At 38.6% G+C, this 26,237-nt stretch overlaps 1 protein-coding gene and 1 pseudogene across 7 annotated transcripts in view; one reads left to right on the forward strand and one right to left on the reverse strand.

Annotated features, from left to right (window-relative positions):
• Positions 1-25,379, reverse strand: part of DIO2 (iodothyronine deiodinase 2) — a 306,669-nt gene extending 281,290 nt beyond the window's left edge. For 5 of the 7 annotated variants that reach the window (XM_069092332.1, XM_069092334.1, XM_069092333.1 and 2 more), the window contains exon 1: positions 25,091-25,378. The gene's annotated coding sequence lies outside the window, so the exon portion shown is untranslated. Of the gene's footprint in view, positions 1-25,090 lie in introns of all 7 variants that reach the window. The other 2 variants (XM_069092340.1, XM_069092337.1) reach the window with 2 other exon arrangements.
• On the forward strand, positions 10,264-17,040 carry LOC138164071 (exonuclease 3'-5' domain-containing protein 2 pseudogene; annotated as a pseudogene).
• Positions 25,380-26,237: the final 858 nt, after the last annotated feature.

Consider the following 26,237-nt stretch of genomic DNA (forward strand, 5'->3'; position numbering starts at 1 on the left):
TAATGTTATCCTGTTTCTACTCATTTCACTTTGTCTTTCCGGGTTTTTCTGAAGTCTGTGTGTTCATCATTTCTTATTGCACAATAGTATTTCATTCCATTCATATACTACAGCTTGTTTAGCCATCCCCCAACTGATGGGCATCCCCTCAGTTTCTAATATTTTGCCACCACAGAAAGGGCTGCTATAAATATTTTTGCACATGTAGATCCTTTTCCCTTTCTTATGATCTTTTTGGAATACAGATCAAGAAGTGGCATTGTTGGATTTGGGCATAGTTCCAAATTGCTCTCCAGAATGGCTGAATCAGTTCACAACTCCACAAACAGCACATTAATGTCCCCCATTTCCCACATCCTCTCCAACATTTATCATTTTCATTTTTTGTCATATTAGCCAATCTGATAGGTGTGAGGTGGTACCTCAGAGTTGTTTTAATTTGCATTTCTCCAATCAAAAGTGATTTTGAGCACTTCCTTCATATGCCCATAGGCAGCTTTGATTTCTTCATCTGAAAACTGCCTGCTCATATCCTTTGGCCATTTGGTCCAGCCATTGGAGACTGCCTGCATGCCTGGGGCTACTTCTTGGAGCTCCCGTGCTTGTGTCTGCCTATTCCCTTAGATATGCTGAGGCATGTAGGGGGTCCTGGTGTTGAGGTTTGCCTGCTCCACTGCAGTGGGGCTCAGAATCTCCCACTGATTTGTTAAGGTGAGGCTTGCTGATGGCTTGCTGGGATGCTTCCTACCCTGTACTGCATTCTCCTTTTCCCTGTGTGAGACAGGCCTTTCTTGGGGATCTTCCAAGTTTCTTAGGCTAAAAGATGGTTTCACCCCCATCTTTTTCCTTGTTCTACTTTTCTAGGATTTGTTTTGGCGTGCTATTTTTTGGTTGGTTAGAGATGAATATGGAAGAGTTATAGCAATTTACTGCTTTCTTCACCATCTTGGCTCCCAGAATTCAATATTTTGAGTTTCAAATTTTTTCTTCCTCCCTCTCTCCCATCCCCTTTCCCAAAATAGCAAACAATCTGATATAGAGTAAACATGTGCAATTATGTAAATATATTTTCATATCAGTCATATTGTGAAAGAAGAAATGGAACAAAAGAGAAAAGTGCTCGGTCTACTTTAATAGCTTCTTACTTGGTCTTCCTGTCTCATCTCTCCCCCTTTCCAAACCATTCTTTGCCACAGTAGTTTTCCTAAAGGAACCAAAAGTTCCACTGTCTCCCCATTGCTTCCAAAATAAGATAGAAGTTCTATTGGGCACACACAGCTCTTCACAAACTAGCTCTGGACTACTTTTCCAGGTTTATACATGTTACATCCTTTCATGCTCTCTGTGGTCCAACTAAACTTACTTCTGGCTGTTCCCCAAATACAATGTTTGATCTCTCATGACAGGTTGTCTCTCATCCTAGAGTCCACTTCCTCCTCACCCTCACCTCTCAGAATGCCCAGCTTCCTTCAGAGGTCAGTCAAATACCACCTCTTTCATGTCCCCTTTTCCTACCCCTTCAATTACTAGTGTCTCTTCTCTTCATTCTCTCTTTTATATTCCCCTCCTCTTAGGCCCAAAAATGTGTCCATATTTTTTTTTGTATGTACATGTTATTTTCTTGATAGAATAGAATATAAACTCCTTTGGGCAGAGACTGATTCATTTTTATCTTTGCATCTTCAATGCCCGACACAAAGTCTGGCCCATAGCAGGTACTTAAATGCTTATTGACTAATTAGTTATCTCACTTAATCCTTACCCTGACAAGAAGGTAGTGCAATTATTATTCCCATTTTATAGTTGAGTAAACCGAGTTCACAGAACAACTTTGCCAAGATCCCATGACCCATAGATTTTAGATTTGATATTTTGACGTGGGCATTCTGACTCCAAGTCTACGGGGCTTTATTTTTTTTTCCTTCTGCACAATAAATCACATAATTTTTTAGGTTTTATTTCCTTTTGCATACTACCATTGAATCTAAAAATTAAGAACCAAATATCAGGCTGCATATAAGCTATAAATCAAAAATACTGAAAGAACTTCTGAACTTACTGGCTAAATATAGAATATTTTAGTTTTTAACTCTTAAAAAAAGATTCAACTTAATAACCATTTTTTCTTATTGGTGTAGTTACTTCTCTATCTTTTTTTTTTTTGCTTTTTGGAGGGGGGAAGGTAGTATAATTGGGGTTAAGTGACTTGCCCAAGGTTACACAGCTAGTTTTTGTGTTAAGTGTCTGAGGTCATATTTGAACTCAGGTCCTCCTGACTCCAGGGCTGGTGCTCTATTCACTGGGCCACCTAGCCACACCCTTCCCTATCTTTCAATAGCAATAGAATTAAACTAAAGAAACTAGACAGCCATCTTTCTGGTAATTTGGGAACAATACTGAAACTATGACCATCAAGTTTGCCAATGACCCCTTAATCCTCAAATCATTTATTTTGTCTCTCTTTATCCTCTTTAACCTGTCACTAGTATTAGATACTGAGCTTTAACCTCTGAAATTCTAGTCCTGAAGCACCAACTGCCTATAGAATTTTCTCATTTTTGTCCCTAAAGCATCTCAAATTCAACTTGTCCAAAATACAACTTATTGATTGCCCCCACCTCAACCTATCCCTTTTGTCTAATTGCCCTATTTCTGTCAAGGACACCACCGTCTTTTTTTTTTTTAAATGATTATTCAATTTTAATTTATGGAATAAAACAAGCACTTCTATAATATAGTATAATAAGAAAAACATGATTTCAATGAAACTACAAATTATATACAATTTACTATTTTTTAAATATATTATAAAATTATTGTGTAAATTTCTCTTTTTTTCCTTTTTTTTCTTGCCTCCTTCCTCCCTCACCCTAGAGATGGTTACCATTAGACACAAATATTTATATGTATGTAAAATCATTCTACACATACTCCTATTTATCAGTTCTTTCTCTGGATGCAGATAGCATGTTTCGTATGTCCTTTGTAGTCAATATGGGTATTTATAATAGGCAAAATGACATTTGCTCAAAATTGTTCTTAAAATAATAGTCACTACTATATCCAACACTCTCTTGGTTCTGCTCATTTTGCTCTTCATTACTTCCTGCAAGTCTATCCACATGTATTTCTAAGTTCATCAAGCTCATCATTTCCTACAGCACCTTACACCACCACTAAGTCATCCAGGTAGACACCCTTACCTTTTCTTTCTCTGACCCTCTATAGCCAATCTCTTGCCAGGTCTTATGGATTGCACCCTAAGTATGTTGTCTCACATCCATTTACTTTTTCCCTACTCACACAGCCACAACTCTTGTTCAGACCTTTATCACCACTCACCTGGACTAATATAATAATTTCCTAATTGGTCTTCTTGCCTCAAATCTCTTTCTTTTCCAAGTCATTCTCCACATTGCTGCCAAAGTCATCATGTCACTCCTATGGGCTAAAATCCAATGGTTCATAATTGTTTCTAGGAGTAAAATATGAACTCTGATTGACATTTAAAGTCCTTCAACACTTGCCTGCAATCTCTCTCCAGGCTTATTACAGTACATATTACTCAACTTCACACACTCTACAGTCTGGCAAAACTGAACGTCATGCACTAAGTCCCCTTAGGTGACATTCTGTCTCCCTTTTCTGTGCCCTGGACAGCCTGTTCCCTAAGCCTGGAATGTATTTGTTCCCACCTCACCTCTTCCTCTACAAATGCCTAAATTTTTTCAAATCTCATTTCAATTGCTATCTCCTGCAGAAAACCCTAATTACTTCAGCTGCTACTGCATGCTGCTGCCCTCACCCCCCCCACCCCCCACCCCCCAATACTTTATATTTGTGCATGTTGTTTCCATGGCAAAATCTAAGTTTCATGATAGAATGCAGAAAAAGACAAGGATTATTTCATTTTTGTCTTTATATCTCAGTGCTTCATATGACTCACAACACATAGTAGGTACATAATAAATGCTTAGCGATTTATCAACTCCCTATTCCTTCTTTATGTTCTCTCTTCTCTTGGCTTATATGACATTTCTCTTTCCTAGTTCTCCCTTTACCCATTTTCTTTGTTATTTTACTTTCTCCCTTCTCCTAACTGTGGGTGCCTGTCAAAGCCATACTCTCAGCAGTCATCTCTTGTCTCCCTTAATGATCTCATTCATTCCCATGGATTCAATTATCACCTCTATACAGATGTCTACCAGATCTAACTGAACTTGCTATCATCTTTCCTTCTAAATCTTCTTTTTCTCTCAATTCCTGGTTTTGGAATCACTGTTTTTCTCAGTCACCAACTCTTTCAACCTCAGAGCAATCTTGAATTCTTCCCTTGTCCTCAGCATTCTCTCATCCCCCAATCCAAACAATTGCCAAGTTTTATTTAAATTCTACTTTTAAAACATTATTCCCATCTGTACCTTCTTCTACCTTCACACAGCCACGATCAGGGAGTTTAGGTCCTTATCTCTCCCTTGGACAAATTATAATAGACCCTTAACTGTTATCTTTGCCTCCATTTTCTCCCTTATTCAAGCCATCCTTCACACAGCCGTCCACATTGTCTTTCAAATGCACAGTCTGGCCAATCATTTCCTTGTTCAAAACCTTTCAGTAGACTTCAGATATTCCAATTAGAATAAGGCAAGGCAGCTAGGTGGCAAGGTAGACAAAGTACTGGACTTGGAGTCAGGAAGACCAGAGTTCAAGCATCAGACACTAATTAGCTATGTGACCTTGGATACTTAAGTGGCTGTTTAAATGAAAACTCCTTTCAAAAAATAAAATGCACAAAACATCTGAGAATTGATTGATTAGACACAATTAAGTCATACAAATACAATTTAAAACATTCTTTTTTTGTATGTAAATGTAAGACGTAAATGTAAAAATATTCTTTAAAGAAATAAAGAATGGTAAATCTATACTACATTTATATAATTTTCTAATCTCTGGAGTTTGAAATTTAAAATGTGAAAACTATTTGAAAGAAATGAAAACGTTCTTTCAAAATAAGATATTAATTTTGGATAATTTAATTGAACTTCTGTGTAGAAATCATAACTCAACCTATGGGTTGCAACCAAGAGAATGCTTAGAGCAATAAGACAGCACACAGCAGAACCTTGGTGATACCCATGATCAAGGGGCAAAAGATTGATGATGATTCAGCAAGAAACTGAGAAGGTGACAGTGTCACATAAGTAACATGAGAACCAAGAGAAACTAGTGTCACCAAAACCAAGGGAAAAGAGGAGCTCATCCACAGCATCAAAAGGTACATGGAGGTCCAGGTGGATAAGTGCTAAGAAAAGGCAACTAGATTACAGCAGTTAGGAGTCTATTGATGACCTTGGAAGGAAAGGGAAAGGAATGAATAATTATGTAATGCCTACTACCAGTCAGGCACTGTGCTAAGTGTTTTGTCCTTGTTGTTGCTTTTGACAAATATTATCTCACTTGATCTTCACAACAACCCTGGGAGGTAGATGCTATCGTTATTTCCATTTTACAGCTAAGAAAACTGAGGCAGACAGGTTAAGTGATTTGCCCAGGGTCACACAGCTAGTACGTGTTGGAGGCCAGTTTCAAACTCAGCTCTTCCTGACTCCAGGCCCAAAACTCTATTTTCTTTGGGAAGAGGCTTTTAGTCCAATGATAGACCTGGAAGTCAGATTGAAAAAACAAATTATAAGGAAATGAGATAACGAGGGTGTAAGTAGAAGTGTAGAAAGCATAGAGGTTGAAGTAATGAGAATAAATGTCTATTTTAAGGTACTTGGCTGTGAAAAGGGGCAGAGATCTACTCTAAAGAGTCCATTACCATCTACCTTGCTGCTAGGCCATTTATCTTCTCCCATAGCCACAACTCTACTTTCTTGTCCTTGCTTCCTCCTTCTCTTCTGAGGAGTGAGGAATTGTAATTGTAACATAATGAGGGGAAGGCCATTCACACACACACACACACACACACACACACACACACACACACACACACACACACACACACACACACACACACTGGCATGACTGCATTTGGTTGGGATATACTTCTTGTTTTGGAGACTGGAATAAAGGAGGAGACACAAAGAGGGGTTGTGAAAAGGGAAAGAGAAGAGAATGAGACACTGCCTCTGTCTCAGCAAAGCAGGGGAATTTCTCCACTGACAGTGAGTGGGGAGTGCATCATTTTATAGGCATGAAAAGAGAAAGTTTGGAGCAGGTGCTGTATGTATTGTGGTAGAAAGTCAGTCAGGGATGAATAACAGGCTTACCTTGCACAGCTGATGTGTGTGAGAGCTGGATTCAAACCCAAACTCTAAACCTAGTGCTGACCCAGCTGTCCACCCATATTAAGCAAAGCGACCTAGAATTGCCTTAAAGTCAGGCAGACTTAAAAAAAAAAAAAAAAAGAGTTGGCTGCTGATTCTTTGTCATCTCAAATCTACATTTTTTTTTCCTGTTCTTCCAGTATCCCCAACTATATACCTACTCATTTAATGTTGATTTTTATTATTGTATAATAATCCCTTGGAAATCAACCCTATTTTTTTTGATGACATGGACCCCTTAGACAAGTTGGAGAAACCCATGGTCCCCTTCTCAGAATAATATTTTTGCATCCATAAAATATATAGGATTACCAAGAAAATCAATTATACTGAAACACAACTAGTAAAATAAATTATGCAGAGTTTGTAGACTCCAAGTTAAAAACAAAAGAGTCTTTGCTATAGAATAACCATAGGGTTAATAAATCAAATATCATTACCTTTCTAATTATGTTTTCCTGCCTTTGGTGGTAGTGTTGTTCAGTTGTTTCAGCAGCATCCAACTCTTCTTGGTGGTTTGCCATTTCCCTCTCCAGCTCATTTTGCAGATGAAGAAACTGAGGCAAACAAGGTTAAGTGACTTGCCTAGGTTCACCCAGCTAGTAAGTATCTGAGACTGAATTTGAACTCAGGCCCAACACTTTATCCACTTTACCACCTAGCTGCCTTTGGTGAAGAGAAGGAATTTTGATCTCACAGTAACTCACAGGATCACAGAACCATAGATTTAAAACTGGAAGAAGGGCACTTAAAGATTAAGCCCAATTTCCCTCACCATTCCCATTTTATAGTGGAAGAAACAAGGTCAGTATTAAGCATCTTGTCCAAAGTCAATCAGTCAACACTTATTAAGTGCACACTGTGCACCCCATACTGTGCTAAGCACTGGGGATACAAAAAGACAGTCCCTGATCTCAAGGAGCTTACAATCTAGTCACATCGGTGGTAGCAAAATTGTGATTAGGACTTCAGATTGTCTAAGTCCAAAGTAAATTCCCTTTCTACTACTGGAGACTCATAGAATAGGATGCTTAGACTGGAAAAGACCTTAGAGATTATCTAGTTTAATGCCTTCATTTTTCATTTGAAGAAACTGAGATTTAAAGAGGTTAAATGAACTGACCAAGGTCCTACAATGAATTAGTGGCAGACCCAAGCCTCTTAAGTCCCAGTTCAGCATTCTGTCATGCCACAAGACTAATTTAGCATTATTTTAAAAACCTGTACACAACCTACCAAATGGTCAACCCAGATTCAGATAATCAAGTTGATTGTGCTTCATTGCAAAAACAAAGGAAGGTAAGCTAGTATTAAAATTGGCAGTGTTGCTGAAATCTTTCCATCAGAAATGTTTGTTTCTCCTACCACTATTTAAAAATACCAAGCAACCCACAACATATTAAATTTTTTTTTAAACTCATACAGAACTGCCTTAAAGTAGGGCATATTTTTAAAAAGGGTAGTTTGCTGATGCTTTTTTTGTTTACTCTTGTCCTTTCCAAACTCATCTTCCAAACATTTGGGGAATGTATTCACAGTCAAGTGTTAACAGAAACTCAACTCATGTTGGCTTTTTACCTTATACACACAAAAGGTATTTGTTGAAAGTTTGCTTTAAAAGGTATTCCAAAGGGCGGGGGTACATGTTAAGGATTTTTCCTTTATAGCTGTACAAAATTCATTATTAGCCTGATTTAGTTTTGCCTCAGGAAACAATAGGTTCTTTTTAGAGGTCCTTAGAGGACTGCAAGTGAAGGCCAGGTGATCATTTGTTTGGTATACTATGGTGGGCATTCCTTTCATGTGTGGGTTGTACTATCACTAAATATGTATTATCACTAAAGTCCCTTCTAATTCTCAAGTTCTGACTTTGTGATTCTGAGGTCATTTTATGTGCTTTAAGCTGTGAGGTATAGTAAACTCTAATGATATGCCCAGTGATGTAAAACCAGATAAAAACAAGTGAAATCATTTCATAAAAATCAAACCACTGATGAACATGTGATCTGATTTGGATGTAATAAAAATTTAAAACTCTATCAATAAAATTATTTGAATATTTTAGTCCTATTCTAAACACAAATGGACAGTTAGCTAACTTTTTAAAAAATGCAATCTTGTTCATTGAAAGGAATTTTTATTTAGTTTCACATTTGAAAAGCCAATTTGAGGTATAGGTTTTTTGTTTTCTTTTTGTAATTAAGAAAAAAAATCCTCCATTATTCTTCACTAGTGTTTCACAAGTGTCTTATCATGATGTATTTGCAACGCTAGGTTCTTAATTCTATAACAGCAAAATACATGCTCTGACAAATCCTAGCAAATTGTACTTCCTATGTGACAGTCAGTCAATAAGCATTAAGTGCCTACTATGTGCCAGGCACTGTGCTAAAGCTTGGGGATACAAAAAGAAGGCAAAAGACAGTCCCTGCCTTCAAGGATCTTATAATCTAATGGAGGAGAAAACAAGCAAATATGTACAAAAAAACAAGTATGCAGGATATATAGGAAATAATTAACAGAAAAAGAGAAGTATAATTAAGACGGATTAGTAAAGGCTTCTTTTATAAGATGGGATTTTAGTTGGGACATGAAGGAAGTCATGAAAGTCAAAGGACAGAAACGAAGAGGTTGAACATTCCAGGCACGGGACACAGCCAGAGAAAAACCCTAAAGCTAAGAGATGGAATGTCTTCTTTGTCGAACAAGGAGATTAATGTCACTGGACCAAAGCATATGGAGAGAGGGAGGAGAAAGATAGACATTGTAAAATATAGGAAAGCCAAACAGGTGTATGGGTGGGGGAGGAGAGTTAAGAAAGGCTTTGATTGGCAGAGAATTCTGTATTTGATCCTAGAGGTGATAGATAGGCACTAGAGTTTATTGAGTATGGAGGTAACATGGTTAGACACAACAGGCTGGTATGTCTATCATCCAAGGGTCAGTCTAGTTAAGTTTGTACATGTTCAGCATGAGGCTGACCACCAGATTATGAAGTGTCTGGCCACAAAAAACTCAAAAAGACCATAGACTAAGGCATAGGGGAGGGACCACAAGCAGAAACAGCTATAAATACAGAGTGCAAAAAAAAATCTTAGTGCAGGTTTTTTTTAATAGTATTTTATTTTTTCCCCAACTACATGTCAAGACAATTTTTAGCATTTACGCTTACAAGATTTTGAGCTCAAACTTTTCTCCTTCTCTCCCCTCCTCCTAAATAATAACACAGTTTAATATAGGTTATTCATTATCTTATCATGTAAAACATATTTCCATATTTGTCACAGTTGTGAAAGAAGAAAAATATCAAAAGGAAGAAAACTAAGAAAAAGAATAGAGTAAGTGAAAAAAGTATACTTTGATCTGCATTCAGGGTCTATCAGTCTTTTATCTAGACATGGATAGCATTTTCCTTTGTGAGTCCTTTGTATTTCTCTTGGATTATTGTGCTGCTGGGAAGAGCTGAGACACATAATTGGTCATCACACAATGTTGCTGATACTATGTACAATGTTTTCCTGGTTCTGCTCATTTCACTTTTCATCAGTTCATACAAGCCTCTACAGGTTTTTCTAAAATCTGCTTGTTCATCAGTTTTTATTGTGCAATGGTATTCCATTCCATTCATATACCACAGCTTATTCAACCATTCATCTCCCCAATTTCCCATATTTTGCCACCACACAAAGGGCTACTATAAATATTTTTGCACAGGTAGGTACTTTTCCTTTTTTTATGATCTCTTTGGGATACATACCTAGAAGTGTTATTGTTGGATCAGAGGGTATGCACAGTTTGATTGCCCTTTGGGCATAGTTCCAAACTGCTCTCCAGAACAGCTGAATCAGTTCACAACTCTATAAACAGTGCATTAATGTTTCAAGTTTCCCACATCCTCAACAACATTTATCATTTTCATTTTTTGTCATATTAGCCAGTCTCCCCCCTCCAAAATGAAAAAGAAAGAAAAAGAAAATTACATTCCCTCTTTGATGAGAGTAATGTCCAAGCAATGCCCATTGCCTACCCTCCCGTGTTCCCCTTTACTATAATGAGTTTTTCATGTGAAGTCATTTACTCCATTCTACCTCTTTCTTCCTTCTACACCTAGTGTACTCCTTTTTCTCCTTCCTTATTTTTTATGTCATTCCCTCAAATTCACCTCATACCTGTACCCTCTGGCTACTATGTATATTCCTTCTAGCTGTACTATTTTAGTGGTGTAATTTTTTTAAGAATTACAAATATCATCTTTCCATGTAGGATGTAAACAGCTCAGCTCCGAGTCCCTTATCTTTTCTTTTTACCTTTTTAAGGCTACTCTTGTGTCATGATATTGGAGATCACAATTTTTGGTTGTTCAGTTCTGGTCTTCTCTTTATGAAAGCTTAAAATCCTACTATTTCACTGAATAACCATTTTTCCCCTTCAAGTATTATGATTAATTTTGTCAGGTTGGTGATTCTTGGTTGTTGTCCTTGCTCTTTTGCCTTCTAGAATATCATGATATGATGTTCAGTGGTCTCTGATCCTTTAATGTTGTAGCTGCTAAAACCTTTGTAATTCTGATTCTGGCTTCCCAATATTTGAATTGTTTCCTTCTGACCACTTGCAGTACTTTTACCTTGACCTGATAGTTCTATAATTTGGCTATAATGTCCCTTGGAGTTTTTATTTTGGGATCTCTCTTTCCTGAGGTGATCAATGGATTCTCTCGATGTATATTTTGCTCTCTGGCTCAAAGATATTTGGACAGTTTTCCTTGATAATTTCTTTAAAGATACTGTCCAGGTCCTCCTTTTGATTATGGCTTTCAGGTAGTACAATGATTCTGATATTATCTCTCCTGGATTTGTTGTTCATGTCAGTTGTTTTTCCAAGGAGGTATTTTATATTTCTTCAATTTTCTTTATTCTTTTGAATTTATTTGATGGATTTTTGATGTCTCAGAGTTGTTAGCTGCCACTTGACCAATTATAGTTTTGAAGTTGCTTTTCTCAGTGTGCCTCCTTTTTGACTTGGCCAATTCGACTAAGCAGTTGTCTTCTTTTTGCAAGCTGTTGACTTTTTTCATAATTCTCTTGCATCATCCTCATTTCTTTTTCCAATTTTTCTTCTCCCTTTCTTATATGATTTGTAAGCTCCTTTTTGAGCTCTTCCATGAGTTCTTTCTGGGTTTGAAAACACTTGCCATTTATCTTTGGGATTTTGTCCATAGGTGTTTTGGCATTGTTGTCCTCTTGAGTTTGTGTCTTGATTTTTTCCTATCACCGTAATAACTTTCTATGGTCAGATTCTTTTGTTTTTCTCTTTTGCTCATCTTTTTTTGGCCTTTTTCCTTTGTAAAAAATTTGAGCTCTGCCCCCCAGGGTGGAAGGGACACTGTCTCAGGCTTCTTTTACCAGGGGCTGCAGACACTTAGCTGTTTGCCTGTTGCTGCACTGAAGTTGCCCTGAGGCCCACAGGGGACCCTCAGGTCTTCTGCTGTGCTGAGGAGTTGGGGTGGGGGTGGCTGGCACTACTGGTGGCCTTAGGGGTCTGTCAGCTTATCTGGTGCTGAGCTGGAGGCCTAGTAATGGTGTCTGGCATGAGTTGTTTGTTTCCCCGGGACTACACTGAAGCATGTGGTGGTCTGGCTACTGGGGGTTGCCTGTTTGCCCAGGGCTACACTGATACACATGGCAGTTCTTGGAGCTGGTCTGCCCATCCCCCTAGGTATGCTAAGGCACACAACAGGGTTCTAGTGGTGGCACCTGCCTGCTTCACGATCCTGGAGCTCAAGATCTCTGTCTGGTTTGCTGAGGTGGATCTTGCTGCTAACTTGCCTGGATACTTTCTGTCCTAGACTGCTTTCCCCTTTTACTCAGGTGAGATACATCTTTCTTGGCGATCTTCCATGTTTCTTGGACTGAAAGATTGTTTCACCCTATCTTTTTGCTGGTTCTGCTTTTCTAGGATTTGTTTTGGGGCACTATTTTGTGGAGGTGACTATGGAAGGGTTATGGTGATTTACTGCTTTCTCCACCATCTTGGCTACTGGAAGTAGAAGAGCTTTAGTGCAGATTCAAGACACATACAACTGCATTGTCGTGTGTGTGTGTGTGTGTGTGTGTGTTTGGGCATGCATACATCCATTGTGAGAAAGGAAATGGTTTGGGTTCTTCAAAAGTGGGGAAAAAAAAAAATCTAACGTCTTTGCACAATTTTAAACTTACCACGACTCCTTCCAAACTGAATAGAACACCTAGTCATTTCTGCTATGAAATGGACATAAACTGAGTTGTTAAAGAATCTGAATCAGAATAATTGATAACTGTAGGTAAACCCTTTAATGCTAAGGTTTATATTTCAAAAGAATGTGCCACAGTGGCCCCCTTTATTCAACTTAATAGAGTTACACATTTTTCCTAAACATACTAGAAACTTGCAATACTATTCTTCATTGCAGAGTTGACAGCAGTCTATTGTAGATGATAACTCCAAAAAGCTTATTATTGAAGTACAAGGACATAATTACAAAGGTAATTTTGCCTTGGTTATCCCACTGTAAGAACTGAAGATTGTTATAGAAAAACTGTTGTATAGTACTGTTAATAAAAAGTAGCCAGTGGAGCCAGAGCAGATGCCAGGGGGAGCGCACATGGAGAGAGGGGTTCCAGCTGTCCCACCACAAGTCAGCCTGACATCTCTGCAAGTTTCATACTTATATATAGTGGCAACGCTGAATTTGGAGTCAGGTGATGTGTTCATATCTTCAGTCTTTTGCTGTGTGAATTGGGGCAAGTCACTTAACCTCACTGGGACTTTAGGGTGGTAACCAAATATTTTCTTGAGTGGTAAGAGACAGGAAGATGCCCAAACACGATATAGTTACTATGACGGTGGCCACCCTTCTGGGCACAGCAGTGAGAGGCCTGATCATACAGAAAGTTTTCCAGCAGTGGAGGGGAAAAACCAGCTGCACCAGAGAGCAGCAGAAAGGAGCTGACAACAAAGAGCTGGCCCCAACGAAAACAGACCCACTGTTGTCACCATTGATTGTTCCTAATGTCTCATGACTGGAAAGAATCCTTGGAGAGAAGGTGGTGACTTTGTCTGAGAGGAACGGGAAGTTGTTGAGTCCTTACTCAAGAAAGAGTTGGAACAGTGTCCAGTCCTTGGGATGGACTGTGAGCGGGTAAATGTAGAAGGCAAAGCTAGCCCTGTTTCCCTCCTACAGATGGCTTCCCCAACAGGCTGCTGCATCTTACTTCGTCTTCCTAAGCTGATCTCTGGTAAAACAGCCCTCCCTCAGACCTTATTGGATATCTTGGAAGACAGCAGAATCTTAAAGGTTGGGGTCGGGCATCAGGAAGATGCCAGCAAGTTGCTTCAGGACTATGATCTCATTGTTATAGGGTGTCTTGAACTCCAAAATCTAGCCATGAAATAGAGGAGAGATTTGCTTCAGAATGAGCTTAGCCTGAAGTCACTTGCTGAAACCATACTCAACTTTCCCCTTAATGAGTCTCTTCTTCATTGCAATTGGGATGCTGAAGAGCTTACTGAGGAACAAGTTGCTTATGCTGCTAGGGATGCCCAAATTTCAATTGCTCTTTTTCTTCATCTTCTTGGATGTCCTTTGTCCATGAGTTCAACCAACACTGGAGATGTGGAAACCAGCTGGCAAAAAGTCTTGACAATGTGTCAGGACCTTGTGGATCTCCCTTTCTGTGGTAAAGGAAACAGTAACATCATAGAAGAAAGTGTTGGGAAAACAGGGTTCCCAAAGAGGCAAGAAACCAGAAGGCTAGAGCTGGCGGGATGTCTTTGGGCAGTCCACAAGGAAGAGATCCCAGGAAACAAAAACAGAAGCCCGTGGGCAAGAGCTGTTCTGAGAGAAAATCTCGTCTCTATGATACTTGCTTCTTACATGCTCCTGATGGACAGCTTCTTTGCACTGGTGATAGAAAGCAAGCCCAGTGGTATCTAAACAAAGGCATTGGAGAGCTGGTGAGTGAAGATCCTTTTGTGGTCAGGTTGCAGTTTGGAGCCATGAGGACAGCCTGAATCACCAAAAGATTATTATCTGATGGTTAAGGAGAACCTTTGTGTAGTATGTGGCAAGAGAGAATCCTATGTACAGAAGAATGTAGTTCCCCGTGAATACCAAAGACATTCAGATGAAGGACCACAACTCCCATGATGTGTTACTCTTGTGTACGTCCTGCCATGACAAATTACTATGACAACAACCTCAGGCAACAACTTGCGGAAGAGTATGGGGTCCCCACTAGTTCTGAGGAGGGGTTACACTTTCTAGAAGATACATTCCACCATCAAGTGCACTCTGGGGCCAGGGCCCTCCTCAATGCCAAAAACCTACCTGCTTACAGCAAAGAAGAACTCCTACAGGGGATCAAAGAGTTTGTTTTGTTTTTTTAACACAGAGACTGTCACAGACCTAATACTAAAGGAAGCAGCAAGTTTGGAAACCAGGATTGTCAATGAGAGCTGTTTTCCATGCGCTGAAGGTGGTACAGGGCCATGCAAAAGGTGGGCTGTGCTCCCTCATGCAGCTGGAGAGTCACTGGCGCCAACACTTCTTGGACCTCCATGAAACCCAGGCATCTGCCCCATCAATAGTCAGTCAACCACACTCATCGAAATCTACTCTGGAAACATGGGGATAATCTGCTGGTGGAGCTGTCAAGCTAGCTTCTCTCCTGTCAAGAGATGGAAGGAACAGGAATAGACCTTGGGGCTGTGTAGGGGAGTTGGGGAGGAAGGTGCCTTCCCTTGTTCTCCCTCCCAATCCCCCATTTTGGGACAGCACAAAATATCAGAGCTTCCTATGGTAAAACTAATCTGTACCTCTTGTGAGCCCCCTTCCATGGCTGAACAGGGCTTCCCAAGGATAACGTGAGGTTTTCTGAATACTAGTTGGGCAAGATCAGTGCGTTTTACTTGCTTTTATTTTGGTAGACAAAAGAGGCTTTTGTTTGGATTTTTCTTCCCTTCTTCTTACCTCCAGGAGACAAGAAATAGAGAATGAGGGACACCTGCCCAGAGTTCTTAATCCATTTATTCCCATTCTGGTTCCTTTGGTCCTTATTCAAAGGGACTGTCAGATATAGAAAGTTGATCACTTCACAATTGAGAGGGAAGAAAAATCTTTTCCTGAGGGACCCAGATTCATTATCTCCAATTCAGTCTTGAAATCAAGCAGCCCATTCTGAATGGGTCTTTCTTATGTGACCTCTCAGGGTGCCATAGATCAAAATAGTAACTTCTTGTTACCTTATTCCACCCTGGTGCTGGAAGGGAATTATTCTTTGGCCAGGAGTGTTTCAGTTGGGAGAACAGAAAGGAGGGGCAGGAGTTATGGGTATGGCTCCTTGCAGACATCAGGAAATAACCTAAATAATTTACTTTGCTTTTCTTATTATGTTGTTCCCTGCATGCATGACCCAGCCAGGTTTACAATGCAGCCCTTTTCTGGTAGAGAGACTTCCCTTTTCAGGATCAAGGCATGAAGTTCCTGCATCATTCCTCATCCTTCACCCCTGATCCCATCTGCAACATTGACATCTTTTTAACCCCTAACTTATCTCTAAAGCTGTTTGGTAAGGCTGCAAATGTTTAGAACCCTAAGATAAACTACATGTGATACTGATAAGTGTCCAAAATGCAATTTATTAATGATTATGTTTTTCTAATTTACCAAGAAAGCTTGTTTTGTGATTATGTGACCAGCATCAAACAAAAAGTATGATTTTGTAATTGTCTCCTTGTTGGTGATGGTTGCTCTAACATTGACAAATAAAACCTTCTCTAAATTTAAGGCTAAAAAAACAATGTAGCCAATGATTGTTAATTATCTTCAAAATCTCCTTAGCAATTCAACCTACATTCCTTAAGCACCAACTATGTGCAAAGCACTGTGGTGGGGGTGAGAGAAATAAAGATGAAAACTATATAGCTCCTTTTTTCAAGGTGCATGCATCCTACTGGGAGTATACAACACGATTAGGGACAAGGACTGTACTGATGATCCCACTGGTGAGGAAACTCCCTTTACCAATGAGGGTCAGCATTTTCTAGTCACAATGAGGTGCTTGAAACATTGGGAGATTAAGTGACTTGTACAAGGTCACATGGTCAGTATATGTTAGAGGTGGGACAGATCTCCTTGTACCTGAGACTGAATTTCTATTTGCTACAATAGTGTTTCTTTGTACACACATATATTTGAATATTTAAATGTCAGCTGAGTACTTAAATATAATTTGAATATTCAAACATATATGTATCTACATATACACATGAGAGAAAAAGTCTGATTCTCATGTATTCCCTTCACGGATTCTATGTTATAGCAAAACTGACCTCTCTATCTTTGGCTCTCCATATTTACTTTTTGTTCCTCTTGCCATTTCCATTTATTGCAGTCCCAACTTAAATACTACATTATTGTTCATGAAACCTTCTTTAACCCTCCTCAAATGATTTGTCTCTTCTCAAATTTCTGGTTTTCTTTTGCCCTTATCATATTCTACCTTGTATTACATGTAGAGAGGCATAACTTATGGATAGATTGAATGTAGATTTAGGAAAACTTGTGTTTAAACTTAAGCCTACCTCTAACATTTGACTATACAAAAGTGTTTTGTGAGGCAACTGGGGGCAAGTGACTTGCCAAGGGTCATACAGCTAGTAAGTGTCAAGTGTCTGAGGCTGGATTTGAACTCATGTCCTCCTGACTCCAGTGCCAGTGTTATATCCGCTGTGCCACCTAGCTGCCCTTCATGGAAAAATGTTTTAACCCAAGTTTCTTTCCTCATTTATAAAATAGGAATATAATGATTCCCACCTCACAGAGTTGTCTATCAGGCTCAAATAAAATAATGAATATGTCTTCATAAAATTTAACACGCTACAATCACCTCTCATATATGTGTGTAGAAAGAGAACAAGGCAAAGAGGCAGAAAGATGTTGTATTCCACTCCTCATTCCTATTAGATTGTAAACTCTTTAAGGATAGGAACTGGGTCATTCCCCCCCCCATCTTTGTATCCCCAATGCCTACCATAACACCTTGAATAGAGCAGACAGATCCTTGAAATGGATTGTTGAAACTGAATTTGGGTAAGTTTGGTTATCTGCACAGTCAAATTTTTAAGGACACCTCAGAAATGTCAGACACATGGAAGTACTTCACTAACCTTAATCAGCAGTGTCAAACATGAGACTCGCCTAGCCTGAACCAGATTAAAATGTATTACAGAAATATTAAACAAAATAAATAAAAATAATATCAGTAAGTGGCTTTCATATCAAAATGTGGCCAGCTGCTATTCTTACTTATGGTTTAGTGGGCCTGTTTTCTATTTAAGTCTGACACCACCGACCTATTCATTTGCCATCAAAATCAATGCCAATATTCCCTCTAATTCCAACTGGGTCTTTCGGTAGTGAAAAGCAAGAGGTGAATGTTGTTCACCATATATTTTGTTCCCAAATAACTAAAGGTTCTAAAACTAAGTAATTCCAGTTCCCCCAAAGATCTTTGCACAATTTCTTTGTTGACCTCATGAAAGACAATCTGCCTTATATTTTTAGATATTACCTCAAAGTTTTTAGAACAAAAGATAAAGAGTAAGTTTGAAAATTTAAATAGTGTAGTTTAAGATGGTCTTTTCAGATCCTTCTTTTCTAAAATATCATTATTTCTTTAAAAAAAATAACAATTTTGAGACCAAGTTTTCTGAACGGTTGAATCATGTGTATTTTGTTCTTCGAACCATAAATGTGAGAAATTCAAATAAGGGGAAGACTTGTATGAACTGATACTGAGCAAAACAAATAGAACCAGGAAAACTGGACAATGACTTCAACAATGCAAATGAAAACAACACTTTAAAAAAGCAGCAAAACTCAAATTAACTGTAGTGACAAATCCTGATCCCATAGAAGAGAAAATGCAACATACTTTCTTCTTAGTTGAGAGGTGGGGGTCTATGGGTATGGAATGTTGCATTTGCTATTTGATGAAGTCTTCTGTTGGCCAGTTTTGCCTAAGTGGTTTTCTTTATCCCAGGGGAGTTTTCAATGGGAAGAAGTAGTATAACAGAAATCAAGGTATCAATTTTTTTTTTATCTTGCTCTTTAGATGGGGATAACAAATTGTCTTTTCCATTCTTGTTATGTTGATTAGGCTAACTATTCATATTTTTGTCATTCAGTCATTTTTCAGTCCTTTCTGAATCTTTGTAACTCCATTTGGAATTTTCTTGGCAAAGATACTAGAGTGGTCTGCCACTTCTCCAGCGCATTTTACAGATGAGGAACTGAGGTAAACAATTAAGTGACTTACACAGGGTCACACTGTTAAGAGTGTCTAAGGCCAGATTTGAACTGACGAAAATTAGTCTGATTCCCAATTCATTACTCTATCCACTATGATTCAACTGCCTTTACTATGCATATGTGTAGAGTAATAAAGGAAGCATGGGGGTTCCTTTATTCTGTTACTGAATAGGCCACAAATTTGATAAGGGAAAGGGACTCTCAAAGTTCATTGAAAGAGAGAAATGGATCACAAAACTGCAATTCAGGAATAATGCTGCTAACATATTGTAATCACAAATTCTCACCTAAAAATTCTGATGCCTTATAGTGCTTGCTTAGGATACAGTTTTCTTACATTATTTGGCAATTTAGGGATAAACAAGTTTCTCCTTCTGCCTGCTGTCAGTCACATTGTATTTTGTATCCTTTAATATTTATATACTGAGTAAATACCTGAGAGATAAATTAGGAGTCAAAAATAAACAGTGTGTAAAAAGACTGGTAGTGTAAATGCACCAGAGAGCTTCATGACGGGTGGAAAATAGCATGTTACACAGAGCATACCAAGGTTATCATACCCAGCCACTTACACAACACATCTTAATCAAGCAGAGATAAAATTGGTCAGGGAAGGAAACAAGTTTGTCCTGGGTCAACTGACCTGGAAAATACTTTCATCTTTAATATTAGTTACTATCTACAATTCTCTTCTTCAGTAAGAGCCAACTTAGCTTTTTCTCTTTGCCTTGCACAGTGAGCACTAAATACCTTTTCCAAAAGAAAGAATTCTTGGTTAGCAATCAGGAAACTACTTTCTCATTAGAGAGTCTGTCATCTACTAGTAATTGTTTGACCTTGAGTGAGTCCCTTAATCTCTCTGTATCTCATCTATAAAACAACCTGCATTTCCCCAATAGAGCTGATCTAAAAACTAAAAAAAAAAAAAAAAAAGAAGAAACAACCTTTCAGTACAGGCTTAGAGGGGAAGAGTGGAGTTGTTTATTATTTTTTAAGAAATCAATAAAACTTTTTATTTAAATACCTATGCATTCACCCTCCAAGAGTGTGCAATTTATTTCTGGGCAAATGCTCCATTTTGTGGAATCTGAATAGGCAAATATCACTACACAACAACTACAACTCAATTTATACCTTCCCTGAAAGTTGCAATAATTCCATGGTATAGGTGGTATATATTGCTTTCTCCATTCTGTGGCTGAGAAACTGAGGCCCTGAGGGGTTAAGTGATTTGCCTGTGGGTACACAGCTAAGAAATGCTACAGACAAGATTCAATCCCAAATCTCTCGACTTTGAGTCCGGGACTTTTATATTTTATATCACATATAATATATTATATAAAAATAAATATATATATATATATTTATATTACAAGCACAGTACTTCCTTGCAAGGCACCATAACTATTGTAACGGGGTCTTCAGATGATCCTCTTTCCTTACTGAAATTCAAAAGAAGGAAAGCTCCATTTAAATGGGACCTTTTTTGCATTATATAACTAAATGTCTTATTATGACTTTGAACTGTGGATCAATCTATAAAATGCTTCAAATCCTTTTGTAAACAGGGAGGCATAAATCCGAAATACTGAAAGATAAGTACATATAATCTTTTTTTTCTCTCTACAGATGTTGCTATACAAGTTGATGATACATGTAGATGTAATTATGTAGTCATGTCTTTATTGATGGGTACCTAGGTGGTGAAATAGAGTGCCAAGCCTGGAATCAGGAAGCCTCATATTCCCAAGTTCAAATCCAGCCTCAGACACTTATTTACTTGCTATGTGTTTTTAATCAGTTTCCACAGCTGTAAAATTAGCCAGAGAAGGAAATGGCAAACCACTCCAGAATCTTAACCAAGAAAGCTCCAAATGGGGTCATGAAGAGTAGGACCCAACCGAAACAACTAAACAACTGTTATCGGCACATTAAAGTATATAAGTAGGAAAGCAGGATGGAACTGAGAAAAGTATTGGATTGTAGAGTCGGAGTACTTGTGTTCAAATCCTGTCATACAACATATAGGACTCAGTTTCATTATCTGTCAAGTCAGAAGGTTGGTTCAGATGACCTCCAAGTTACCCTGCTGCTCTACATCAATGAACCTACATATAGAAATAACTATGAGCAGGAAAAGATTATTAGTCTTATTAGTATAATGTTTTGCATTTGTGTAAGAGTATGATCAAAGTCACAGAGCCCCATTTAGCACTGATAAATTTATCAAGTGAAAACATATTTCAACCATTTAGCCCTGAGATACTTACTGGGTGAGAACCCATCTTAATTCACAAGTTTTGAACAAGATCAAAGCACTCCCCAGGTATTCCAGGAAGTCTGTTCAGATTAGCTGAGCTCTGGTACTTTAAGAAAACCATTAAATTACTTTGACCCTTAGTATTTGATTCAGCACTTACTGAGGAGGAATGAAAGTGCCTTCAGAGGCCTTGAAGCTTGCAATGTACTCTTCTTGCTAAGGAAGTAAAGCAATGGTGGAAAGGAGACTTGGGGGATTTCACATTTTCATATCATGAAAAGTCAGACATGACAACAAGAAATTTTTAATCCACCAGTGGTGTCAAACTCAAATTGAAATGGATCCTCGTGGCAGTAGACTAACTTAGAAAACTACCATTTTCTATTATCAATGTTGAATCTATTTTGTTGAACATTCCCCAGTTACATTTTAATATGGTTTTATTGCACTATGGAGTTTTGTGGGCCAATATTTAAGGCCTATCGCTACTTTGGCAGTGTACTCTTTTCAGAATGAATCCTTCTTTGTAACAAATAAACCAATTCAGCAAAAATAAGCGGAGTTATCAAATCTGAAAACATATACAACTTTCCGCTTTAATAGTCCCCCACTTCTACAGAAAAAGTTGTTTAAAATTGTACTACTGTGTCTATAAATAACCAGCCATTTAAAGAGTACTTTCTGAAGAGGATTTGAAAAAGTAAGTGGACCAGTTCTTTCTAAAGTACCACCCTTTTTCTCAGAGAGTAGCAACATCTGGGAGATTCTGGCCCATCAAGATATCACAATAAGCAGATTAGAGTCACTAGAATGTGTTCAAATACTCCCTTCCCAAAGATCAAAGAACTAAGAGGGGTTTTACAGAAGTGTTAGCCATATTTTTTCCAAATGAAAATTGGGACGTTCCTTTTACAAAGCTTCTTTCTTTTAAAAGGATAATTTGGAACTGTCATTTGGAGTTATGCATCATATGTCCAACTACATAGATAATTTGCAATAGCATTAGGCCTGTGGCCCAAAAATCCTCATTTAAAGTCCAGGGTTATTTGCACTAAACATACTCTTTTGTACAGTCAGTGCCCAATTTATGAATTAAGTTCTATTCCCAAAGTCCATTTGTAAGTCAGTTGTTCAGAATTCATAATATGTTTCTCTCTAGAACTAATCTCATATATAGTGCTTAGGTTTTCAGGTCATCCCACAAAATCCTATTTAACCTATAATGTACCTAAAATAGAATAGAGTACTATTCATATTGTAGGTTTTGATCATGAAAGGTATAAAGTCAGAATTCTAATTTGGGAAATCCAGCACACTTCCCCCTCCTACCCCTCCTACTTTAATCTGCTTAGTAGAGCAGATCTTCAATTCCTTCTCTGTCTCCCTTGACCCTAGCATCTAGTCACTAGGATAGTGGTAGTCTTGGTCCTATAGTAATGTTCTGGCCAGCCTAAATTCCCAGGTCTAGCACTTATTGTGGAAGGTATGGCCTTGGGAAAGCAATTTTATCTCTCTGGACCTCAGTATTCTCATCAGTAAAATTAAAGGACTGAATGATCAGAGTTCTTAAGTCTTTTAAAGTTGATTTTACAATGTTATTATAGTATAAAATTATTCCCGATTCTGTTTGCTTCATTCCGCACCAGTTCATACAAATCTTCAGAAGCTTCTCTGAAACCATACATTTCATCATTTCTTATGACAATTACATTTCATTCCATTCATATCCTAAACTTTGATCAGCCATTCTCCAATTGATGCCTCCCCCAACTTGATTTCCCAGTTCTCCTATCAACACAATGACCAACCATGATTCCAGAGGACCAAAGATCAACAATATTACTCACATCCTGACAGAGAGGTGATGGACTAATTATGCAAAATGGGATACATATTTGGGGGAATGGTCAATCAGAAAATTTGTTAGAAAGGGTTTTTTTTTTCCTGGACTTGAGGTAGTAAAAATAAATATTAACTGAAAAAATAAAATTGAATGATAAAATAAATGAAGGAGTTGGAACAGAGAGAATCTAAGGATTCTCTCTGTTTTATATTTCCATGATGTGAGATTGGGGCTGGATTGGAAGAAGAAACAGATGAGGACTTTCTAGCAGGCACCCCATCACTGGCTTTCTTTTACCTAGAAGGTCTTAGAGTTGATTGACTGCTGGCTTCTCTTTCTATTGCCATCACTTGTTGCTTCTGACCAGGGTTTAGTTTCTCTCCTTCCCTAATCTATAGCAAAACCCAAATATAATCTCCTACAGAGTCCCTTTGAGGGTTTCTTTCTCTCTCTTTCACTACTGGTAAACAAAGGATAAACCAACAGTGACTAAGAAGAGGTTTCCTTTCCCACTTTTATTTTTATCCTTTACACAAGCAGAGAAAAACAGTCCCTACAGAGGCCCTGAAGGGTAGGTCTTTGTGTACAAAGGGCTGAAGTAAGATTTATCCACATTTCAGAAGAAAACCACACTTGTACTACCCCAGTACTGAGCCAAAGAAACTGGGTTCTGGACAGAGCAGATTTTCTGGATGGAACATGAAGAAATCAAGTCAGCTGAAGACCAGTTCTGGATAACATGGGGTAGAGGTGGTGGTGAGATACAAGCAGCTAGATGCAGGGATTTATCACCCCTCCTGACCCAAAGTGACTAGTTAGTCCCAAGTAGGAGCCATTAGATGAGGAATAAGGGAGAAGAGAATCACAGAAGTACAAAACAGTAGTAGTTGAAAGGGCTTTCTTCTTTGAGCTATCCCCACGCCCTCCCCCGCCAGTTTTCACAATGGCTTACTTCTAGAAAACAAGGACCTATATAAATCAGGTACTGTGCTATAAGAAATATTTAACTATTATACAATTATCAATATCATTAAAATCACACTATCCTCTATTCAGACCAGCAACTTCTTAATTAACTTCTTAATATTATCTACTTAAAGCTCAATGTAGGACATACAAAGTAGAAATCACTATGAATTCTGAGAATGATCACATGGAAGCAGAGATGATCAGACACTATTCAACTGAAAATGCCAATTCAACTGAACCCCCAAAACACACAAATTTAATCAACACAGATCTAAGTGAGCAGTCATTCTTGTTCTAACATACCACATCTCAAACTTCTTTAGCATCATTCTGAAAAGGCCAGCAGCTAAGCAAACCACATCACGGTCTCAATACTTTTAAATTCAACATCTAGGTGGGAAAATGCTGCTACTTTCCAGTAAACTGATAAAGTGTGAGGCAGCCACCCATTTTCCGCTACTTAAATACTGACCATAGACCCTAATCAAATTGCGATGTGAAGTTCTTAGCAGGTGTTAGCACTGGAGCTCAAATTGATGGCATTTACTACAGGTCATACCATCCCCCCAACCCCCCATAGGTGAAAAGGGAGAAGAGAGATTTAGTAATCTGATGCCATTCCTTCCCCCCCCACACACACACAATTTTTAAACTATAGACTCTTGGTAAGCATGAACATTGAGTTTAAAGCATCCCTATGGGAATCAATGAATGTGTCAGCCAAATAAGTTTGAGAACTCAGAGCTGATACAAGGGACTTTAAACAGCTGGATATCTCTTCTTGTTGGGTTGGTGGGAGGAGGGGTTGGGATGGGGAGAAAGTTGGGAAGTAGCAGAAGACAATTATATTTTCTCATCCTCCATTAAAAACAGGTTCCTGGATCAGATGAATGAATGATAAGAGTGGCAATAACAGTTGTTGCCTTGAATTTGTATAGTGACTTCCCTCAGAAAGAGCTGAAAGCATTTTTCAGATCTAGCATCTCCCTTTAATTCACTGTATCCCAGCCAAGGAGCTAGGGAGCAGAAAGTATTGAGAATGGTAGAGCAGAGTGGCACAAGTCACTCCCTGCTCATTAGTCCCAGAATATCAAGGGGTGGGGAGAGGGCGGCGACCCAGGAGTGACTGCCTTACATTCCACTCATTTTTATTGTGAGATCAGGTTATCAATTGCAGACCCCTAAAGCAGGTGCAGCACAAACAAGTGTAATATAATGGAATGTAAACTAAACACACTCCTGCTGTCCTCAGGATTTCATTTGCTCCCCCACCAAGAAACCTGAAACAGACAAAAATATGCAAATGGCCTCTGTCTACTTGACCCCCAATTCCTCACCTGACCTCTCAGGTTCTCTTGCATTAGAAAAATACCTGCCCCGATTGGTAGGAGGCAGTCAGCCCAACGACAGCCAGTTTTCCCTTCTCTCAAGGCGCAGGCAGGAGACGAAGAAGCCAAAAATCCTTAGTCTTTTTATGCCCCCTCTCCCTCTGTTCAAATATCCACCTTCACGCTGATTGGCTCCTGGTTACCTCACTGCCCCCTTGTCTTTGAAGAGTTCTCTGCGCAGCAGCCGCTCTCATACAGGATTAGGATCTCCATGCCCCAAAAGTGTCTATTGGTGCATGTGTTCTTGTGTATGTGTGTGTGTGTGTCTGTGTGTGTGTGAGCGCGCGCGCGCGCGTGTATGTATGTGTGTATGTATGTGTGTTTGCATTGACCCAACCTGACAGTAAGGAATAGTTTCTTTTAATTTCTTTTCCTGGTGACTTCACTCTCACTCTCTCTGTCTCTGCACACAGCTATACTAAAATACTTCGGCAGATTCCCCACTCCCTTCAGCTATGTATGCATTGGTGACTGGGTTAGTTCTAGGGGGACAGGCTGAGTTTTTGCAGGCCAGGAAGAAGCCTGGAACCTGGCTGATTCACCTAGCATCAAACCACAAGTTGCTGGAAAGGGAACAAAGCCAATTTGAAAATTTAGGTGTCCTGACTCCCTTAAGACTAAGCACTTTCAAAGAATTATAAATTCCAGTTTTGACCTCTTTTTTTCCTACACTTCTACTCAGATTCTAGTGTGAAAGAAATTGTCTAGTCTCTCTCCCTCGTTTTCCTTTTCTTTTCTTCTTTCTTCCTTTTCTCCTTTTCTTCCTTTCTTCCTCTGTCTCTGTCTCTCTCAACTTTCTTCAGGCACACCTTAAAATTGCTTTTTTCTTCCTTGAAAAAAATGTTCCTAACTTTCCACATTGGCATATGGAATAAACACATGTTATTTGCAAAGAAAATAACTGGAAAAATTTTGGTTTTTTATATCATATTTGCTTGCTTAGTATACAACTGGATGTCAAATTCTGTTACAACAGACCACAGAACTATTCTCATTCCTTTGTTGGGAATGAAATTTTGTTATAGTCAACAGCACTTAAGACAAAAGAGTAATCTGATGGGGCTTAGCAGTCTTGATTATATAGAGATTTTCCTGT

The sequence above is a fragment of the Petaurus breviceps genome, unplaced genomic scaffold (assembly GCF_028583685.1).
Source record: "Petaurus breviceps papuanus isolate PSGF00001 unplaced genomic scaffold, PetGlider_PUasm1.0 189, whole genome shotgun sequence".
Classification (NCBI taxonomy): domain Eukaryota; kingdom Metazoa; phylum Chordata; class Mammalia; order Diprotodontia; family Petauridae; genus Petaurus; species Petaurus breviceps.